Source organism: Pinus tabuliformis, chromosome 9, assembly GCF_031772625.1.
Source record: "Pinus tabuliformis cultivar Carrire ecotype Pingquan chromosome 9, CPIR1, whole genome shotgun sequence".
NCBI classification, from domain to species: domain Eukaryota; kingdom Viridiplantae; phylum Streptophyta; class Pinopsida; order Pinales; family Pinaceae; genus Pinus; species Pinus tabuliformis.
Genome location: NC_142307.1, coordinates 185,569,881 through 185,589,355, shown reverse-complemented (window position 1 = coordinate 185,589,355; position 19,475 = coordinate 185,569,881).

The following is a 19,475-nucleotide window of genomic DNA, read 5'->3' as shown; positions in this document are numbered from 1 at the left end:
CCTCATCTTGGAAAGGTGCCTCATGTTGTGACGATGATCCCTGTTTTGCTGATGTTGATGCTGTAGGCTTGGTCCCTTCCACAACATTTGGAGTAAACACAAGCCTATTGCCTCTCTGATATGTTTGAGTTACCTCAGGCCTAGGTATCCTCTCTCTTTAGTCAATTTAATTTTCTTAAATTGTAAGCATAAATTATCAAATAGGGTATGTAAATTGATGAAGTACAAGTGCACTATATGTGATAGAAGTTGTTTATGTCTTTAAGGTGATTATGTTATTGTTATCTAAATTAACGTCACACTCCAGAATCTACGTTGATATGATGTTATTATCTATACTAGGATTTTATTTCTAAGATTTTTTAATTTATTATGCTAAATGATATTTCCAGAATCAGTTCTAATTGAATTGAGCTTTTAGAACGGTTGGATAATGATTCTAACTCTTTTCAGTGAATATGTTAAACTAATATTATTTTCAAATTATCAATTGTTTTTGGATTTTTATGATGCATATAAAAAAATATTATTAAGAAAGCATGAAATGACATAAAGAAAATCATAATTTATCAAATTGGAAATGAATTGTGCTTGAATTCAAATGCTGAGAAAGTCTGTCACTCTTATTTACTGCAACTTTATTTCAATGCAAAAAGAAAAACAAAAACGAAATTACTAAGATATGAAATAACTAAGCTATGAATGAAACGAATTTACTGAATTATACTAGGTATGAATGAAATGAAATGACTGATTTTATGCTAGATATTAAGAAAATGAAATTAACGATACAAAGATCAATCAAATGAACCTAGTCGCGAACTTCATTGAACTACAACTTAAAAATATGAAAACAAGGAATCCATGAATTAAATCTATGAAACAAAAGAAGATATAATTGCAGTGAATAAAAGAATTGATCTGCACGTAAGGGGCCCTCCACGAGGAAATCAGTCGCCTTAAATCAGCATCACATAAAATGTATGAACTAAGATCTTTGCATTAAATGAAAAAGAGTTCTACATGATGCTCAAAATTACATATGGTGACACACACATTACATAGAGACGCCATTTTTTTTATAGAGTTTTAATTAACAATATGAGAAATTCAAGCCTACTAGACTTCCCTACAATCCTATCAAAACTAAATCATATCACTTATTTGTCGATTTGCTATTGAAAAGGAAAGTTGACGAAATCTTTTGAAACTAGAACTCTATTCCAGTGCGCTGTCTTGCGTTGACTATCATGGTTGACCATGTTGTAGTTCGAATATCCTGATGAATTGGCTCGAGTAAACATGAATAAATCCATGAGAGTATCATTCCTTATCTAGACATATACTCCTTTGCTGAGATGGTGCACTCGAACCTTGTCAACAATGGAAGTAGTTGTGGATATGTGGATTAGCTGTAGAATCAGGTCAATTCTGTAGCTTCATGTAAACTTTAATAAAACAATAAGGCATATTGACAAAATACGAAAAACAGGACATGTGAATGTTTACCTTATCAAAACCTTATGTTTATTTAATTTATTTGGATGATAGTGATAGGAAAAAGGAGGTAAATTTAGACAAAAAGGATGTCAAGATAAAGCATTTCTTGGACTCTACATTCCCCCACACTCGAGGTTTTGTATCTCCTCATACAACGCAAAATTTTTGTTTTCCCCTATACCTTTACCAACACATCTAGATTTCACTTTCTTCTTCTCCTTGGAAGTCATTTCCATCCTTGGTTTCCTCATAAGGATGTTATACATTAGGTTAATGATTTCTCTTTTCATGACCTTGTTTTCTTTCTTCAATTTATTGTTATTTTTATACCATAGACTTAAGTGAAGAGTGAGGTTATCACTTTTGGCAATTTGAATTCCATTTTGTGCCTTCAACGTTTGATTTTCAGTTTTGAGGTACCTTTTTAATGTCTCCAGCTCAAAGATTTCTTGTTTCAAGACATTAGATGATGGAGGTTCTTCTGGCTCATTAAACTGCTTGCTTCCTTCTTCTGGGCTCTGAATTGATTCTTTTGCTTCTACTTCCTTTCTCTCCAATGGTTCTATGTAATCATATATTTCTTGTTGAACATGATCAATACCTGGGCTTTGTACTTGACTCCTTGGAGGTGAAATGAAGGGAGGTGGTGATGCCATTGGTGAGAGTCTTAGTGATTCTTTCGGAAAATTCCCAATATCTTTAGGTTTCTCTTTTGACTGATGATCGATATGTTCTAAAACTTATGAGGCTTCTTCTTTCACTATGTTCAATCTAGTGCTTCTTCTCAAACTTGTGGTTGGCAACCCTTCAATTTTATTTTCTTTAACTTTTGGATTTTATTTCTGAGGAAGGATTTTTGTTTGGGGTAAAACCTCTATTTCCTTGCTGGCTTTCTTTCTTGTAAGACTTTCTCTCTTCATTTTCTGCAAAATTTCTACAATTGGTAGATCATCATCTAACCATTCTTATTAATGCTGCGGTTCCTATTCTATTACTATCTCAATTTTTCTCATTCATCCCCTTATGGTTTTGTTATCACTTGGCTATTTAGGGGTTTTCTCTTCGAAGTGATTTCTTACTAGAAAATATTCCCAATATCACCTATGTTTTGAAGATGAAACTCAATCAAGATTTTTACTAACCCATGATTGTACATTTTGTTGTCTATAAGCTAGATTTTCTTCTTAACATTTACTGACGTTTTCTTAAGGCTATGCAATAGAAATTATGGAAAATTCATTTGATGCTCTTAAAGGAAATTCATCAATAGCCTAATGTGATACAAAAGCATACACCCAAATCGACCTTTGCAAGTAACAAATTTCTGAAGGAAAAGGAGCAAATTTATCCATTTAATTTTGAGGGTAGAACTAGGAATACCTTTTGTGAAGATAGTAGTATCCATGCTTGGGTTTTTCAAGAACATTTTCCAATCTTCCCCTTTGATTCCTCTGCTCTCGAACAATTTTTTCAGCAGCTTTAGGCAGTCCAATGGCTTCTATAATCAGGGAATCTATTACTGTGAACTTGACATCACCTATTTCAACTTTTGTTCCATAAAAAGATCGTGCAAAGGTTTTTTTCACCTCCCTGTGGAAACCATAAAACTTTTCTATAAAATTTAACCACCGAAATTTCTATAAAAATTTTATGGCATCGAGGTATCCTTCCAAAATTTCCTTCCTATTGGTTCTGTTCGAACAATAACATCCATAATGAGATATTTTTTGTCTCAAAAACTATTTTACTTGATAGGAAAATGGTCTCAGCAAGGTTACGATCTAGGATGGAGAAACTCTATGACTTGGAAGAATGAGAGGACATACAAGTATAATGAAGGCTTACGGGAATGAGTTAGCCATTTGAGTGCATTAAATTCAATAGTTCGGACATCAAATCGTTGGATCCGAAATGAGGAAGAGATAGGAGTTAAAATGGTGGGGGACTATAATGGATTTGACAAGGGACTATCATCCATGAACTGCAATGATTTCAGTTTTTTTTCTTCATTAATGTTATGTCCACACAATTCATATATGTAATATGTTAACCCCTATTGTAAAATTAGAGTGTTACATATCTTAGATTTATTTTCTAACCTTTATTTGTCCTTTGATGTCATTTTCAAGAACTTTGCACTTTGAAAGGAGTAAATCATTTCTTCAATTGGATCCACCAAGTGTCCCTCTTAGATTGGATGCATAAAATTTGTGAGAGCTATAGAAACTTGCTTGAGCTTCAGAAAGTCAATAATTCTGTAGCTAAAAGATTTTCAAGAAAGGGATATTTAGAAAAAGGGACTTTTTTTTAGAAAAATGATTAATAGAAAATTTAAGGTGCCAACAAGAGTTGGTTTTCACTTTAAATTTTCTGCATAAGCATGCCAACAACTTGTTGGTTTTCATGTTTATACATTATTATATATTATTATTATTATTATTATTTACATATGAAAATAGAGAAGAAAAAAAATCCTAAGGTGGAAAAGAAGATTTCTTCTCAAACATCTTCAATTATGAATTGTCTTGGAAATTTTTGACAAATTCTTCTTTTTTCAATGGTTTCTCATAAAGTTTAAGTCAATGTCCATTCACTAAAAGAAGAATTTTCTCTTCATCAATAGTCCTAATTCTAACTGCACCATTGTCAAATAAATTTTCAACTTCATAAGGTCTAAGCCAGTGAGTTTGGAATTTTCATTGAAAGTTTTTGAACTTTGAATTAAAAAGTAATGCCCAATCTCCTAGATGAAATTGTCTTTCTTTGATGTATTTGTCATGCCATCTGGATCTCTGTTGCTGAACTAGGCTAGTCTTTTGGAAGGCATATTGTCTTATTTCATCAATCTCATTTACTTGTCCCATCCTTTGCTTTTGTGCTTCTGATAAGTCCAACTAGACTGTTTTTTTATATGTCTAGATCTAGAACTCCATTGGAAGTAAGACCTGCTTCCCATAAACAAGTTCATAGGGAGTGTGTCTTGTAGTGCTTCTCCATGTAGTTCTATAAGCCCACAAAGCTTCTGGAAACTTTTCTTCCCAGTCCTTCCTATGTACATGTACAATCTTGGTGAGAATTGCTTCAATCACCTTGTTTGTAGACTCAATTTGTCCATTGGCTTATGAATGGTATGGAGTAGATTTTCAATGCTTGATTTTCTACTATTCCACGAGCTTTTGCACTAATCTAGATGTAAACTGTATTCCTTGGTATGTTACAATTTCTCTCATGACACTAAAACGAGTGAAAATATTCTCAAAAAGAAATGAAACTACAACATCTCCAGTAGAAAAAGGAAGTGCTTTAGCTTATACCCATTTAGTGACATAATTAGTACTTACCAGAATATACCTTTTTTGTTTTGAAGGTGGATTGATTGGACCAACATAATCTAGTGCCCATTAATCAAAATTTTCAATGAGTACCCGAGGTTGTAATGGAATTTAATTTGAAAGATTAGGCTTCCCCTTCCTTTGACAACTATCACATCTCTTAACATATTCCTTGGTATTCTTGAAAATGGAAGGCTAATAATATCCTAAGAGAAGGATCTTATAAGTAGTTCTTGTGTCAGAGAAATTCCCTCCACATGGTTCATCATGGCATGCTTTAAGTATCTCCAGTATCTCATCTTCTCGAACATATCTTTTGATGATAAGATCTAGTCCTGTTTTGTACAATTCTTCATTTATCCATGAGTAAGATGTGTTCTTGTGAATTATCCTCCTCTTTTCTCTAGGAGACAAGTGAAATGGTAATTTTCCTATAGATAAATAATTAGCAATATACGGATAACAAGGTGATTTAGTAGATACTACAAAAAGCTATTCATCAGGAAATTTATCCTCCACGGGTTTATAATTGTTATCATTCTGAATTCTGGATAAAAAGTCAGCAACTGTATTTTGTTTTCTGGGTCAATCTAGGATGGTGATGTTGAATTATTGCAACAATAAGAGCCATATGGTTATTCTTCCATTAGTGATTGGTTTATTCATTAGATATCTAATGGTAAAATGGTCTGTGTGAATGAAAGTTTCATATCCAGTTATATAATGTCTGAATTTATTAATGGCATGAACTACAACTAAAAAATCCTTCTCAGTTACAGTATAATTTAGCTCTGTTGGAGTTAAATTCTTACTGGTATAATAGATTGCATAAGGAGTAAGGTCTTTTTGTCCTAACATAGCTCCTAAGGTTGTGTCTAAAGCATTGGTTGATATATGTGTTGGTGTCAGTGTCTTCAAACTTCTAACAGTGATCAAATTTCTCTTTCGCATGCATATTAGGTGTCTCATTCAATCGGCTACATTCCATTAGGTCATGGATCAACTGATGGCAGTGGTTTCATTTCAGTTTCCCTCATGACATATACCTGCTGACTTGTCCAAATATCTGTTCCATTGTCATAATAAATTCATTTCATTTATAAAAGCCAGTCTTAGGGTTTAGTTTCATTAGGTCTTAGGGTTTGTCATCATGGTCATTCAGAATTGAATAAAGGGTCAGCAGGGGGATAAAAGGGTTCATATGGTCATGAGTTTACTTTTGATATGTTGAAATAAAGCTCTTTTACATGAAAACACTGTTTTGAGGTGAAATAGAGCATTTGTACTTAATGGTTTCATTTAATGTAAATTATGTAATTTTATAGTTCCTATATGTAATAATTTTTCACAAGTTTTTCCTAGTGACCTGGCAACAATACCAGCTCCTACTACTACAAAAATTCAATGTGATTAGTATCAGTCCACCTGCAAAAAGGAAAAAACTCAGATATTAGCAAAATAGATTATTTTGGAGAAAGCTATCAAAGCAATAGAAAAGTGGGTTTTGGTTTATGAAAAATCAAAAAAGGAAAATTATTAAAGGGAAATTTATATGTTTTATTAATTCATTGTTTAATTGGAGGGCTAAGGAGAACTTAAAAACATGATTTTGAGCCAAGGGAAGAAAACAGGGAAATTCTGCCGAAATTCATGGGCGTTACTCATTATTTCCCTGGTGCTGCGCATTAAAAGTGCACTGCGCAGCTATTGAGCTCCTGCTATATTAATTTACATGGGCGCTACGCATTAAAATGGTGCTACGCACCTGTTAGCAAGCGTTGCACACCTATTGGGGAAGCCAGAACTACCTCAAGTTATCTCCAAGCTTCTTCAAAACCCATTTGATGCTTGTTTCAAGTCAGTACACCATTCCTCCTTGCTAAAAAAGAATTGTGCTTGGTTGCTTGAGTGTGTTTGGCTTCTTCTAAAACAAATCCTAACTAATTGCTAAACTACCTCTCACAAGCTATCAAAGGTCTTTGCTGCTCTTTTACTTCATTTATAGTTAGTTTCCCAAGTCCCATTCCCTATCCCTCAGTCGTCAAAGTTAATTCCCCAAAACCCCACTCTCCTTATCAAACCCTAGCCCTATTACACTATTCCCTAACCCTAATTCCCAATTCTTACATTCCCATTATTCCTCATTCCCTTATCAAACTCTATACCCTAACTCCCTCAGGTATTCACATCCCCATACATCTCACTTAACTTATATTTTAAAATCTCGTCATACTCATCTTGTTCCCACTACAATCCTTCATTTCACATCAATTATCACTATTTAACCTCGAACAAGATTTGTAATTCAAGGGTAAAGAGGCTAAAAGCTCAACTAAGAAGAGTTTCGAGGAACAAGAAAGAGCAAGATAAACTCAAGATATTGTCTAAAGCATCATTGGCCCAACAAAGCACCTAACAAGGAATCTTCATGCCAAATTTCTGGAAATTTTGAGCAATTTTTGTCATTTTTGAATTTTGAAATTTGAAAAACAGGTTTTTCCAAAAGGTGCGTAGTGCCACTGGTGCTACGCTTTTGATGGGGACCTCTATTTGCAAAATGGCCTGCATATTTGGAATTAGACTGGAGAAATAAGTAAACCTGGAAATATTGAGAATATTTGGACAAGGTCTTGGTCAACAAAAGGGCAAAAAATACCCAAAAAGTGCCCTCTCTGCCACGTTTTTGCTACACAGGCAGCAGTCTTGGCAGAATCAACTTTTGGAGGGGAAAATGAGCTCTAAATGAGAAAAATCAAATTGTTCCAGAAACTAGACAGGCAGGGCTTTCCATCAAGCCAACTTGCACCTAATTTGGACACAGGGAAGGCCTCCAAAACGGGCCCTAAAATGGCACTATGCATTAAATTTTCCGCGTAGTGCATTAAACTGATTTTGTCAGTTTTGCCTAAATTTCCAATCTTTTACCTAGTTTTCTTGGAAATTGATTTTTTCCTTATTCCTTGGTAAATGTATGCATGGTAAATGAAGTATTTGATGTGAATATGGATGCACAACACCTCATAGGGTAGATACATCAAGTTTCAAGTGATTTTTATGATGAATGAATTTGTTTCCTAAATTTTAGAGGCAAGTTGTTCCACTACCTACTTTTGTGTTTCTAGTTTAGATATGGTTGAAACCACTCCTCTTCTCATGGTTTCGACCCTTGATAGCTAGAATGAGTTGTTTACTTTCCTATATTATGTACTTTTTTAGTCATTTGTGAAGGTTGGACTCTTATGGAAGCTTTGAGCTCTATTGTATATCTCTACAGCAGTTGACAAGGAATAAAACTAGGTTTCACAACTATTTTTGTGGGATTCTTGTGATATTGAGTTTATGTATTATTTCTTCTTTGTAATGAGTTTTTTGGATGTTTTATATTTATCCACATCTCTCTCTCTCTTCTAAACTAAATGAATCAAGGTGAATAGACAAAATACACTAATTTACAGTGCTTTGTCTTGGGAATGCATTTGGTTTTCTGTGTTTTTCAATAGTTTGAAGAGGATTCATGCTCCTCATGCCCTCTTCAACCCCTCAGTAGTTTAAATCTACCATATTAACCAATTTCTAGTACATAAATCCTTTGTCTACCTCGCCCTACAGAACATGTCTGTATCCTTGATTTGATTTCACGGACCCAACCTGCCTGCTCCATTTGATCCAACAAGCAATCATCAAAATCAACCCAAAACCCTTGAGCTACTATACCTAGCCTAAAATATAATTTCATTTTATTCATCTCAAGCTACAATTGTAGTCATATTAACTGAGATTGACAAGGAAAGAGCCCTCTCCCGACCTGGTAGGGCTAGCTACCAGGTTAAGCGTGGTTTGTGGTTACCCTAAGATTGCCTCCCTTCAGCCTGAGGTCGATCTAGGCTCTAACATAGTGGTGACCATACTAGGGAATGTAGTTTTGTGTTCCTCAATGAAATGTAATCAAGTTCAGATCTGATTGTTGATGGTGAACAATGATCAGACATCGAAAGGCTAAAGTCATTCACTTGGCGACTCCAAATCAGTTTTGACATCAGATCCAAGGACTCCACTGGAGGATGAACCTGACCAGTAGAAACATGAAAGGACACTATGGAAATATCAGGTATTCAAGTTGGAATTCCATCCAAGACATTATGTTCATAGTTATAAATTATTTCTTCTATTTTCCTGAGAATTTCAAGAAGGCTTTACAAACTATATCGTATTTGAGAGAAAATCCAAGACCTGCATATGGTTCTTTCCCAAGATTGTGAATACCAAATATTCAGACGCCTTTGATTTTGATCAATAACCTTCTTCTGAATATTATGATGACCATCGTCAAACTAATGAACCTCAAGAGACCAATACTGATTCTGCAGCTTTTGTATATACTCCTACACCTTGTAAAATTCCAGATCAATACAAGCCTCTAATTTTCCCTCCTATATCCCATGCTTTCCCTAAATATCATGACCTATATCTACCAAGATTTGATGGTGACTGTAACAACACCACTGCTGAGAAACATGTACTGAATTTTGAGTCTTTTCTTGACCTTTTTGAAGTTGATGAAGAGTATGTTAGTATTAGGATTCTTGCTCTTTCTTTGGAAGGCAAAGTCAAGAGTTGGTTCAAAACCCTGTCTGATTCGAGCATCTCGGATTTCCAGCAGTTTGTCAAAGTTTTCCTCGACAAGTGGATCATCAGACAAAACCCTTTCTTGATTCCAGAAGAGTATAACTAGCTGAAAAGACAGCCAGGGGAGATAGTACAACAATTTTCTGCCAGTTTTAACCAAGTCTATTTTTTGATGTCATTTAATATAAGACCTCCTCCTGGATCCGCTCTCTTACACTACAAGGAAGCCTTTGATCCAGAAATGGAGTTTCAGCTGAGGGAGAGGAACTTTGCAACACTTGAGGAGATGCAAAATAGTGCAGTAGATGTAGAGGTTAATTTGTTGATTAGAAAGGCAAAGTTGAAGGAAGAAGAGATGAAGAACATAGATCCAAAGGAATCGTCATCTTTAGAGGTAAAGCTCGACATTTTGATAAGTGCAGAAGAAGAGATGATGTGAAAGATCACCACAAGGAATGTGTATGATGTTCAAGACCATGGCTCATTGATTGAAGAAGAATAAGTAGTTGATCCAAAATATTTCCTTTCTTATCCCAGTTGTCATAGATCTCATAATGATTGTTTCATAGATCATCTTGCAGAAAAGAGATCTGTTGATTTCACATGTATGCTTGATGATGTGTTTTATACTAATGATTTGCCTCAGTTTGATCAATATGATGATGATTTTGTTCTCCAAACAGAAGCTAATCTTGTAGACAAAACAACAGCTAGTTTGTGGAAGGAGGAAGTTCTCTTTCAGCATTTCAAGTACAATGATCAACCGTTACATATCAGCTATGGAAGTGAGGAGGAAAGTGCAAAAGTTTTTGAAGTAAGTGAAGGATCTTTTCCTTTTTGTTTTGCATCGTTTCGAATCATTAGAGATAACTTTCATACAATCAGAAGTCAACCGTCGATAAGTTTCGATCTTGACCATATAGAGGGCAATGAAATCCTTGTTCAAGACTTGTCATATCCATATTTGCAGCCCTCGAATGCCATTGAATGTCAGGTTGCAGATGAAGACTTGGAAGCTAGCACATATGATCAAATTATGCAAGATGATTCCGTACCATTCTATTTTGAATCATTTCATTTTTGAAGGGAAATTTGCATAGTATATCTACAATAAAGGATGGGAAGCCTGTAGAAAATCATGCAATCTCATCGGAACCAATAGAAAATGGGTTGCAACAGTCTTTTCAAATTTTTGATGATCCAATAGATGATTTTTTGGATGATGTCTGCAGTCAAAGTCCTTCTCAATTAGCTAACTGTGAGCTTGAAAAAAATATTGATACAAAGTTGATTCGATAGCTGGTTTCTTTGTCATTATCAGTGGGAGTCTCGTCTCAAAGCTGAGATGAAAGTTTGCATTCATGGTACCAGGAGAAGAAAAGTAATCCATTAGATGAGCTAAGTCCCAGTTTGCATGAATTTTAAGATCCTTATGCAATTTTTTTGGAGTTAGATAGAGAATCCATATTATTCAATGGATCCATTTACAAGTTTCCATGGGAGTTTCCTTTTAGTAGTTCTCTCTTGTTTTTCATAAGAAAGCACTTGTGGAGAATTCAAACAGCAGCGAGAATTCTTACTTGGTTGCATTGGTTGTTTCATTTCACTTGGAAAGTTAGAGTAGGTTTTATTGAATAAGCTCCATTTTGAGCATATTTTCCAGTTTGTCAGTTGTGTTTTAATATCGAGTCAGTTTCAAGTCAGTTTGTTTCTTTGAGTCATTAGTATTCAGTTGTGTAATTTCAGCTTGAGTTTATTGACTGCATATTTCCCAATGGATAAGGCACTGGCTTTTTTTACCAAAGATCTATGGTTCTTGGCACCTCCAAGGAGCTACCATCCCCATTGGAGCCAATGTTGGTGTCAGTGTCTTCACACTTCCATCAGTGATCAAATTTCTCTTTTGCATGCATATTATGCCTCTCATTCAATTAGTTGCATTCCATTAGGTCATAGATCAACTGATGGCAGTGGTTTCATTTCAATTTCCCTCATGACATATACCTACTGACTTGTCCAAATATCTGTTCCATTGTCATAATCAGTTCATTTCATTTATAAATTCTAGTCTTAGGGTTTAGTTTCATTAGGTCTTAGGGTTTATCATGATGGTCATTCAGAATTGAATAAAGGGTCAGCAGGCACATGAGGAGGATAAAAAGTTTCATATGGTCATGAGCTTACTTCTGATATGCTGAAATAAAGCTCTTTCACCTCAAAACTCTGTTTTGAGGTGAAACAGAGTGTTTGTACTTAATGGTTTCATTTCTTGTCAATTATGTAATTTTATAGTTCCTATATGTAATAATTTTTCACAAGATGTTCCTGTTGACCTAAAAACAATGCTAGCTCCTGCTACTACAAAAATTCAATGTGATTAGTATTAGTCCACCTGCAAAAAGGCAAAAAGTCAGATATTAGCAAAACAGAGTATTTTGGAAAAAGATTTTAAAACAATAGAAAAGTGGGTTTTGGTTTATGAAAAATGAAAAGAGGAAAATTATAAAAGGCCAATTTATATGTTTTATTAATTCATTGTTGAATTGGAGAGCTAAGGAGAATTGAAAAACGCAATTTTGAGCCAAGGGAAGAAAACAGGGAAATTCTGCTGAAATTCATGGGCGGTACACATTATTTCCCCGGTGCTGCGCATTAAAGGTGCACTCCGCACCTATTGAGATCCGGTTGTGTTAATTTACATGGGTGCTACACATTAAAATGGTGCTACACACCTGTTATCAAGCGCTGCGCACCTGTTGGGGAAGCCATAACTACCTCAAACCGCCTCCAAGCTTCTTCAAAACCCATTTGATGCTTGTTTCAAGTCAGTACACGATTCCTCCTTGTTGAAAATGAATTGTGCTTGGTTGCTTGAGTGTGTTTGGCTTCTTCTAGAACAAACCCTATCTAATTGCTAAACTACCTCTCACAAGCTATCAAAGGTCTTTGCTACTCTTTTTCTTGATTTATACTTAGTTTCCCAAGTTCCATTCCCTATCCCTCAATCATCAAAGTTCATTCCCCAAAACCCCACTCTCCTTATCAAGCCCTAGCACTATTACACTATTCACTAACCTTACTTCCCAACTCTTACAATTTCACTACCCCCATTCCCTTATTGAACTCTATACCCAATATCCTAAACACTATTCACTCCCCTCATTCCCCTAAGAACCCCAAACTCCTACTCCCTCAAGTCCTCACATCCCCATACACTTCACTTACCCTATATTTTTAAAATCTCCTCGTACTCATCTTGTTCCCACTACAATCCTTCATTTCACATCAATTATCACTACTTAACCCAGAACAAGATTTGCAATTCAAGGGTAAAGAGGCTAAAAGCTAAGCTAAGAAGAGTTTTGAGGAACAAGAAAGAGCAAGATAAACTCAAGATCTTGGCTGAAGCATCATTGGTCCAACAATGCACTTAACAAGGATTCCTCATGTGAAATTTCGGGAAATTTTGAGCAATTTTTGTCATTTTTGAATTTTAAAATTTGAAAAACAGCTTTTTCCAATAGGTGTGCAACGCGACTGGCGTTGTGCTTTTGATGGGGACCTCTATTTGCAAAATGGCCTGCATATTTGGAATCAAAATTGAAAAGTAAGTAAACCCAGAAATATTGAGAAGATTTGGACAAGGTCTTGGTCAACAAAAGGGCAAAAAACACCCAAAAAGTGCCCTCTCTGCCACTTTTTTGCCACACAAGAAGAAGTCTTGGGAGAATCAACTTTTGGAGGGTCAAATGAGCTCCAAATCAGAAAAATAAAATTGTTCTAGAAACTAGACAGGTAGGTCTTTCCAACAAGTCAACCTGCACCTTATTTGGACACAAAGAAGGCCTCCAAAGCTGGCCCTAAAATGGCACTGCACATTAAATTTTTGGCGTTGCGCATTAAACTTCTTTTGCGAGTTTTGCTTAAATTTCCAATTTTTTTCCTAGTTTTCTTGGAAATTGAATTTTTCCTAATTCCTTGGTAAATGTATGCATGGTAAATGATGTATTTGATGTAAATATGGATGAAAAACACCTCATAGGGTAGATAGATCATGTTTCAAGTGATTTTGATGATGAATGAATTGGCTTCCTAAATTTTAGAGGCAAGCTATTACACTGCCTACTTTTGTGTTCCTAGTTTAGATATGGTTGAAACCACTCCTCTTTTAATGGTTTAGCATGAGTTGTTTTCTTGCCTATATTATGTAATTTTTTAGTCATTTGTAAAGGTTGGACTCTTGTGGAAGCTCTGAGCTCTATGGTATATCTCTACAACAGTTGGCAAGGAATAAAACCAGGTTTCACAACTATTTTTGTGGGATTCTTGTGATATTGAGTTTATGTATTATTTCTTCTTTGTAATGATTTTTTATGATGTTTTATATTTATCCACATCTCTCTCTCTCTTCTAAACTAAATGAATCAAGGTGAATAGACAAAATACACTAATTTACAGTGCTTGGTCTTGGGAATGCATTTGGTTTTCTGTGTTTTTTAACAATTTGAAGAGGATTCATGCTCCTCATGCCCTCTTCAACCCCTTAGTAGTATAAATCTACCATCTTAACCAATTTCTAGTACATAAATCCTTTGTCTACCTTTCCCTACAGAACATTTATGTATCCTTGATTTGATTTCCCGGACCCAACCTGTCTGCTCCATTTGATCCAGAAACCAATCATCAAAATCAACCAAAAACCCTTGAGCTACTATACCTAGCCTAGAATATAATTTCATTTCAGTCATCTCAAGATATAATTGTAGTCATCTTAACTGAGATGGACAAGGAGACAATGCTCTCCCGACCTGGTAGGGCTAGCTACCAGGTTAAGCGTGGTTTGTGGTTACCCTAAGATTGCATCCCTTCAGCCCGAGGTCGATCTAGGCTCTAACATAGTGGTGACCATACCGGGGAACATAGTTTTGTTTTCCTCAACAAAATGTAATCAAGTTCAGATCTGATTGTTGACAGTGAACAATGATCAGACACCGGAAGGCTAAAGTCATTCACTTGGTGACTCCAAATCAGTTTTGACATCTGATCCAAGGCTCCACTGGAGGATGAACCTGACCAGCAGAAACATGAAAGGACACTATGGACAGATCAGGTATTCAAGTTGGAATTCCATCCAATACATTATGTTCTTTGTTATAAATTATTTCTTCTCTTTTCCAGAGAATTTCAAGAAGGCTTTGCAAAGTATATTGTATTTGAGAGAAGATCCTAGACCTGCATTTGATTCTTTCCCTTTGAAGATTGTGAATACCAAATATTTCCATACATTTGATCTTGATCAAGAACCTTCGTTTGAATCTTGTGATGACCGTCGTCAAACTAATGAACCTCAAGAGACCAAGACTGATTCTGTAGCATTTGTATATACTCCTACACCTTGTAAAATTCCAGATCAATACAAGCTTCTGATTTTACCTCCTATATCCCATGCTTTCCCTAAAAATCATGACCTATATCTACCAAGATTTGATGTTGACTGTAACAACATCACTGTTGAGAGACATGTATTGAATTTTGAGTCTTTTCTTGACCTTTTTGAAGTTGATGAAGAGGATGTCAATATTAGGCCTTTTGCTCTTTCTTTGCAAGGCGAAGTCAAGAGTTGGTTCAAAACCCTGCCTGATGCGAGCATCTCAGATTTCCAGTAGTTCGTCAAAGTTTTCTTCGAAAAGTGGATGATCAGGAAAAAACCATTCTTGGTTCTAGAAGAGTATAACAAGCTGAAAAGATAGCCAGGGGATACAGTACAACAATTTTCTGCCAGATTTAACCAAGTCTATTTTTCGATGCCAGTTAATATAAGACCTCTTCTTGGATCCGCTTTCTTACACTACTCGGAAGCTTTTGATCCAGAAATGGAGTTTCATCTAAGGAAAGGAACCTTACAGCACTTGAGGAGATGCAAAAAAGTGCAGTAGATGTAGAGGAATTTGTTGATCAGAAAGGCAAATTTGAATGAAGAAGAGATGAAGAACATAGATCCAGAGGAATCGTCATCTTTAGAGGTAAATCTCGACATTTTGGTAAGTGCAGTGGAAGAGATGATGCGAAAGATCACCACAAGGAATGTATATGATGTTCAAGACCATGGCTTGCTGATTGAAGAAGAAAAAGTGGTTGATCCAAAATATTTGCTTTCTTATCCCAGATGTCATAGATCTGATAATGATTGTTTCATAGATCATCTTGGAGAAAAGAGATCTGTTGATTTGACATGCATGCTTGATGATGTGTTTTATATTGATTATTTTCATGCGTTTGATTAGTATGATGATGATTATGTTCTCCAAACAGAAGCTAATCTTGTAGACAAACCAATAGCTGGTTTGTCGAAGGAGGAAGTTCACTTTCGGTAGTTCAAGTACAGTGATCAACCGTTACCTATCAGCTATGGAAGTGAGGAGGAAAGTGCAGCAAATTTTGAAGTGAAGGACCTTTGCGTTCTTGTTTTTCTTCGTTTCATATCATCAGAGATAAATTTCATAGAATCAGAATTCAATCATCGATAAGTTTCGATCTTGACCATCTAGAGGGCAATGAAATCCTTGTTCAAGACTTTTGATATCCAGATTTGTAGCCCCTGAATGCCATTTAATGTTAGGTTGCAAATGAAGACTTGGAAGTTGGCACATATGATCAAATGATGCAAGATGATTCTGTATCATTCTGTTTTGAATCATTTCAGATTTTGAAGGAAAATTTGCATAGTATATCTTCAATAAAGGATGGGCAGCCTGTAAAAAATCATGCAATCTCATCGGAACTAATAGAAAATGGGTTGCAACAGTCTTTTCAAACATTTCACGATCCAATAGCTGATGTTTTGGATGATTTCTGTAGTCAAAGTCCTTCTCCATTAGCTACCTGTGAGCTTGAAAAAAATATTGATACAAACTTGATCCGGCAGCTGGTTTCTTTGTCATTATTAGCAAGAGTCTCGTCACAAAGCTCAGATGAAAGTTTGCATTCATGGTACGAGAAGAAGAAAAGTAATCCATTGGATGAGCTAAGTCCCAGTGTGCATGAATTTCAAGATCCTTATGCATTGTTTTTAGAGTTAGATAGAAAATCATATTATTCAATGGATCCATTTACAAGTTTTCATGGGAGTTTCCTTTCAGTAGTTCTCTCTTGTTGTTCATAAGAAAGCACTTGTGGAGAATTCAAACAGCAGCGAGAATTCTTACTTGGTTGCATTGGTTGTTTCATTTCACTTGATCAGGTGATGAATGGAAAGTTAGAGAAGGTTTTATTGAATAAGTTTCATTTTGAGCATATTTTCTAGTTTGTCAGTTGTGTTTTAGTATTGAGTCAGTTTCAAGTCAGTTTGTGTCTTTGAGTCATTAGTATTCAGTCCTGTAATTTCAGCTTGAGTTTATTGACTGCATATTTCCCAATGGATAAGGCACTGGTCTGATTTCTCAAAGATCTATAGTTCTTGGCATCTGCAAGGAGCTACCATCCGCATTGGAGCCAATGTTGGTGTTAGTGTCTTCACACTTCCATCAGTGATCAAATTGCTCTTTTGCATGCATATTAGGTGTCTCATTCAATAAGCTGCATTCCATTAGGTCATGGATCTGTTAGTGTCAGTCTTTGCAGCCTTCCTCCAGTGATCAAATATTCTCTTACAAAGTGGTCTTAGAGTGTCAAGGTCAAATTTTGTCATTTCAGTAAGTCTTCAAGCAAAATTTGGTCACTAGGCATTAGATCTAGGGTTTGCTTTTATTCCTGTGAAAGTTTTCCAAATTTCGGTCCATGTCACCATTCGACTGAGTGTACCATCATTCAGAGGGTTTTCATTATCATGTCAAGTTCCACTGGGTCATTTTACACCTTGTTCATGCTTCAGTTGCGCCTAGGTAAGGTCATTTCCCTCTCCTAGGGTTTTGAAGGAAATTTCTCTTGGATGGTCAAATCATTGGCAAAACTTGTATCCTGATGTTCATACACCTTCCCCTATCCTTAGAGTACCTTATAAAACACTTCCCATCACTGAGATCACACAAATTCCTCATTTTCGCACAAACCCTAGTTTCTTGCTACAACCTGGGAATTTTCTAGGTTGGACCTGTGTTTTTCCTTTTTGGACCCCTTCCCCTCACTAAATATTTGAAATTCCACTTTCCCCTACTTCTTAACATCCCTCCCTACTTCCAAGAACTTTACCAAGAATTTAGAAGTCGCTTATCCCCTTCATTTCGCTTCATTTTGACAAATCTCTTGTTCCACACATCGGGATAGGTTTTACTCCAATGATGTTTCTAAGAAATAAAAGATGAATTTGGGAAACCTGAGAGATTTTTTTGTCAAAAATAAGCCAAGGAAGAAAAACCTCCTTCACTTTTTACACAGGTGTCATGGTTTTAGAGAAATGTCAAAAATACAATTGCCTTGGGAGAATTGATGCACCTCTGAAGTGACCTTGGGAAAATCAAGTTTTATCCTAGCGCGGTTGGCCAAATGACTTGTTTGATGAGTCAAATGATAACTAGACACAAAGATATTTCCAATGAGCTATCATGAGCTCAATTTGGAGTTGAGAAAGGCATTTCAAAGTTGACTGTAACAACACTCTTCCTTGAGGCAGCCTCATTTGGCACATTTTGACCAGTCTTGGGAGATTTGATTTTTGATAGGGAAAATGAAGTCAAAATTGAAAAAATATGATTCGGTTTGAAATTAGACTCAAAGAAATTTCCAACGAGCTATCCTGCACTCAATTTGGACACCAGGAAGGCCTCCAAAAGTCACTTGGAAAAATGCGCGACGCATTGGGAGAAAATTTCCAGTGTAAATTTACACTGGCGCAACGCACTGGGAAGGTGCGGTGCATAGAGCTTCCAAGGCTGATTTTATTAAAAAATTTCTCCAAGATTGCCCCAAAATGTATGGATTGCCATTGGTACAAGTAGGTTGAACTTCTCTCATGGTTTTTCATCCAAGATTGATGGTTGTTGATGGAGTTTGATGAATGGTGAAGTGCGTTAAAGAAAACAAACCCTATCTCTTCAAAATTTTCCAAGGAGATTGCTGCTAGGGTTTTGCGTTGCAACCAAGTATCCCCTCACCTAATAACTCCCTAATCCCATACTCTCCTTACTTCTCTTATTCCCCAAGTTAACATACCCCAAAATTCACTAAGCCCATGCTCCCAATTCCCAAATCACTTATTCCTAAGTTCTATTATCCCTATTCCTAAACCCTACCATTCCCTATCACTCTCCTTCTCTCATTTCACTTGTAAAATCCTAAAATCCCAATTCCCGAACATAGTCAAGTGACTGTCCTCACCTTCACTTGATTGAACCACATTTTTCCCACACTCCACTATACCCACTGTCCCTATTCATCACGGTCCCTTACTACTTGGCACATATTTGGCATTGAAATAAAGGGTACCAAATTCTCTTTTTTAACAAGTTGCTAAACATACACCTTGCATGGACATTATGGAGACAGACACTGAAACATCATATGAACAAAATAGTCATTTCCACCACTGAACTACATGCACCAAGAAGGCATCAAAAAGGCAAAGGAGGAAAAAAGAGCATGATCGACTCCGGATATTGCCCAAGGAAATCCTTGGCCCATAATAACACTTAATGAAAAAGCTGTAGCCCAAATTTCAAGAAATTTGGGGCATTTTTGGTATTTTTGGAAATTTTTGTGCAAAAAACAGGGTTTTTCTCCCTGTATGCTGTGCCACATGGCGCGCGCTTACAATAGGGAGCTCCAAATGAGAAAAGGTTTACATTTTTGGATTTTCCATGGAAAATCATGACTTTTGGTGCATGGCCAAGAATTTTGGGCCGATTTGGAGTCCTCAGGAGGTCAAAAACACCCAAAAAATGACCTCTCTGCCCCTATTTTGACACACAAGAAGCAATCTTGGGAGATTGCAGTTTTAGAGGGGAAAATGGGAACCAAATTCAGAAATTCCACTTGGGTTGGAGAGTAGACAGGCAGGGATTTCCAACAAGCACACTTGGGCTC